General features: G+C 38.0%; 1 pseudogene; it reads right to left on the bottom strand.

Annotated features, from left to right (window-relative positions):
• Positions 1 to 657: 657 nt before the first annotated feature.
• On the bottom strand, positions 658 to 2,212 carry LOC137651622 (uncharacterized; annotated as a pseudogene).
• Between the last annotated feature and the right edge of the window lie 2,332 nt (positions 2,213 to 4,544).

Below are 4,544 nucleotides of genomic sequence, written 5' to 3'. Positions count from 1 at the left end.
ACAGTACCTAAAAATTCATACCGTACCGTACTAGTACGATATTTTATCGTACCGTAATTTCGTACTGTTTCCGTACCTATTTTTTTTTTACATTGCAGTTCATATAGACATAACGTGGAACTTTTACTACTACTACTACTACTTCTACCACTACTACTACCATTTCAAGAAGATTGGTGTTATGTAATACACTAATGATAAAATACAATTTTATTTTGCTAAGGTTACAAAAAGAAAAGTTTCAATTATACTGTATTAGGCATTCATACATTTGTATGTGTTGCAGCGTAATAGCATTACAGCGTCAACAATATCCTCTTTTAGACCTAGTCTTAAATCATTAAGAATATAGCGCAACCCAGAGACTGTGCGCTCTACGCTCGCTTGAGTAACAGGCAGAGCAACTGCTACTTCAGCAAGATTTTTTTAGTGCACTTTCTTGTTGATAATGCCACCACTGGAAAATACACTAATTTTTACTGATACGTATAGCTTTGGCGAACATTTTGATATGCTCAGCCACTTCACTCCCTTTGCTTGCGGTATCAGTTTATCTGCTTACATCACTGACTCGGAGTAATTGCTCTACAATATCTGCTGACCCAAGTGGTGGGTCACCTTCACCATCACTATCGCCGCTCGTGAATGAATCGTCTTTTACCAGCATTGAGACTGACGACATAGTACTAGTAGAAGAAATAGTTTTAATTTTTTTCTAGAGTCCAAGAAGATGTATTTGACTAAGTTCCTTCTGTTCTTCGGTGAGGAGAAAATTACATCTTCTGTCAAGATACACAGCAGATAGGAAAGCAGGGTTCCTGAGCAGAGAATCTTGCCATTTTCCATGGCTTGAAGGAGAAGTGGTGCTGTGACTGCAGTGCTTCTTTCCAAAACAACTTTGCACTTAACCCACTGAGCAAGGAATTCTCCAGCTGTGAGATTTTTCATCTGTAGTGTACATGTAGCCTCACGGAGTGGTTTCAGAGCTTCTGTTATGTCACTTATTTTCTCCCAATCTTCCTCTAAAATAAGTAAAGATTCATTAGCTAGGCCAATTTGGTTCAAGAATAACATTTTTTCGAGGACACTGTCCAACATATCATACGTTGAGCCCCATCTTGTTTCACAGTCTAGTTTTGAAAGTGATATGGAGCTGTTCTTGAATATTAAGCGCATATTTTGTGTATGCGTCTTATTCACCACTTTCCGCACCCTACATAAGATATGTTTTACACTATCTGTTTTCAGAACATCATGCACACAGAGTTGCATGGTGTGTAAAGCACACCTTACAGATGTAACACTTTTAGCTGCGAAGTGAATGTCATTTACTAAGTCATCTAACTTATTTTCAACAGCTTCCAATACTTGTTCATCATCGTTTTCTTCATTGTCACTCGAAATTTCTTCACTGTTTCCTTCCTTCACCTGTGTATCACTCTACATCAGTTTTCCTACTTTGATTACGTTTGATCCGTTATCTGTGGTTAACGAGTAAATTTGTTTTTCTTGTATTCCAATCTTATTCAAACAAGATAGCAAAACTGATTTGATCTCTTCAGCTGTTGCACTTTGTGTCATTTCCTTTACGGAGGCTGTCACTACCTTCAATTTGCCATTGATATCAGACTGCACGTTCACTCCAAGGAAATGACGCCCACGTCGGGTCCAGAGATCTAACTTCACACAAACCAAGCGCTTATCGAACTCAGTCCTTAACTCAAGTCTTTTTTTTTTCTGTGGCTTCAAAAGTCAGAGACCTTACAGCTCTTTGACTTAATGACACACCAAGCTTGCTTGCAATGGGACCCATAAGCTTTGACATGGCTGTTTTCTCAAAAACAGACAAGGGCAATCCGTTGACAGTAACTGCTTCAACGACAAGTCCCTGCATCTCTTGCTTACTCATTGCGTATTCTATCACTTCCGTTTTCTTTCTTTTTGCACACGAATCTTCGCTAATCGTACTGACAAAATAATTAGATATATTTTCTCTCCCCCGTTTCCTAGACGCATTGTTTTTGGCATTCTCCAGGAGTTTCTTATATTCCTCCGTATGTAGTCTTTTCAGGTGATCACATAACGGCTTTGAGTGAAGTTCTGCGCCGGGCTTCGGTGTGTATGAGTAACCACATCCAGATACAAGGCAACTTGCTGAATTCTTCGTAATGGAGAAGAGCTCAACGCCAACAAACTCTCGGTGCCGACCCATTGTGAGAATCTGTAAGACAAAAAAATAGCCTATTAGATTTAAAAACGAGAAAACTGTGCTCATGGCTTGCACACAAAAAACAAATTTCTCTCTCTCTCTCTCTCTCTCTCTCTCTCTCTCTCTCTCTCTCTCTCTCTCTCTCATGGCTTCCACACAAAAAATCTCTCTCTCTCTCTCTCTCTCTCTCTCTCTCTCTCTCTCTCTCTCTCTCTCTCTCTCATGGCTTGCACACAAAAAATCTCTCTCTCTCTCTCTCTCTCTCTCTCTCTCTCTCTCTCATGGCTTGCACAAAAAATCTCTCTCTCTCTCTCTCTCTCTCTCTCTCTCTCTCTCTCTCTCTCTCTCAAAACTATTATAATTTTGCTTGAATTCTTTAAATAGGGAAGAGAACATCATTCGAGTCTTACCTTATGTATGATCAAGCTTCTCTACTGAGTACTGCTAGGCCGTGGGGCATGCTGACAAAAGATGCCTAAATAATGAGTTTGATTGACCCTCCTCGCAACTACCTGAAAACACTTGTTCTAATGTAATTTTGGGGTGCTCTTTCCAAAAATGCAATGTTCTCCTCTGTAAAGTTGCACATTAGCCCACTACAGGCGAAATACATTAACCTATGAAATTCACATTTTCTCCACTGGGAGGAATGTTTTTTTTTTCACAATTTCTGTTCATGGTTTACCAAAAAGGATATCTTGAAAGAAAGACTATGATATTAAGATAAGTATACAATTATATAGACATTTTATTTTTTTACAAATTACATAATATAGTTTTAAAAAACGAGTCTTTCTTTTTCTCTATCAGGGAATATGCCTAATGCTGATACAGTTTCCGTTTGTGCTAGATAAAAATTGTTTTTTTCATTTAAAGTAACTTTTCGTAAAAGACATTTTTTCTAAAAATCAAAATTGTTTGTAATGTCAGTTTCAGTCCATGCTCATGCTCAACCTCATGCTAAAAATCGTGCCTGATTATAATCATTTTCAACTTACTCATAGCTCCCCTTCCTCGTTAATGTCATCATCAGAATCGGTGTCTTGTATCAGGCTATCTTCATCAGTTGATGTATTCTCACAGTTTGTGCAGTGGCACAAATCTGAACATTTCAGGTTGTTTGCACGGCAAGAACAGTTCCCTTGATTACATCCTGATTTCCGGCAGGAACAAGAAATACTTTTCAGAATTGACTCCGGTGCAATTGGCAAAGTGTTCCACACTATTTTCAAACAGTTCTGTTCCATTTTCCATCCATTTCCCATAGGATTTGGAGCTTCCATATTTGTCTGAAGACAACGTCTATGTATTGCAGCTTGGTAGTTGGCCCGTTTAATGTGATTCTCCAATGAGTCAAGATTTGGTGGCAGTGCAGTGTTTGTCCTGTAACAAAAGCAGAATATCTCGTACCTCGCTTCATTCACAGAAACAGGACTTTTATAGATATTTTTGACTAAGGAAAATTCCTTATATTAAGTTTCCTATTTTTTTTTTAAGTTGCATTAATTTTCCATTTTTTTTTCAAAATGTTTTGAAAGCATACTTTAGGAAAGACTTTCATTTTAATATATTCTTTCTAATAATGCACTATTAAGAGTTGGAAGACCCAGGCCTACATGGCTGAGGAATATGAAGCGTGAAGTAGGAGATGATGAATGGAGAAGTATTGATTTAAAAGCTCGAGACAAGAGACGACTGGCGAAATCTAACCGAGGCCCTTTGCGTCTATAGGCGTAGGAGGAGATGATGATGATGATGAATACTGCTATACTTCTCTATCAATAAAGAATACGAACTGAAGCTGGTCCCAAGCCCGGAGAGACTTGGAAAGACCTTTGAAGACTTTGAAGTAATAAACATTACTTTGTGGTACGTAGAACACTATACCAATTTGCTAGTAGCAAATAAAGTGTCTCAGATATTACCTAGTGACTAACTGGCGCTCATACCAGATTCCCAAAGTCTGATGTTACTTATTGAAGTTGATTTTTGGGATGCAATTGGAAGCCCGTGCTCATGAGCCACAAATTGTTGCAAGAGCCCGTGTCAAAAGCATCTGCTTTTTTTACTGATGGTTGTGGTGGCCGATGAGGTAACATCCCTGACTGATAAACGCCAGATTCGGGTATCGTGACCTTTGCTGCTGTAATGCCAATAAATTAATTCAAGCATTATGCAAGTGATTCGCTATTATAATTTTATTTTATAAAACATGTGACCTTGAAATTGTTTTTAGCTACTCAGGCAAACAGCCACACACAAATACACACTATCTACCTATCTATCTATCTATATATATATATATATATATATATATATATATATATATATATAT

Source organism: Palaemon carinicauda, chromosome 13 (genome assembly GCF_036898095.1).
Source record: "Palaemon carinicauda isolate YSFRI2023 chromosome 13, ASM3689809v2, whole genome shotgun sequence".
Lineage (NCBI taxonomy): Eukaryota > Metazoa > Arthropoda > Malacostraca > Decapoda > Palaemonidae > Palaemon > Palaemon carinicauda.
The sequence above is the reverse complement of the archived record's forward strand: the minus strand, read 5'-3'. Positions and strand labels throughout refer to the sequence as shown.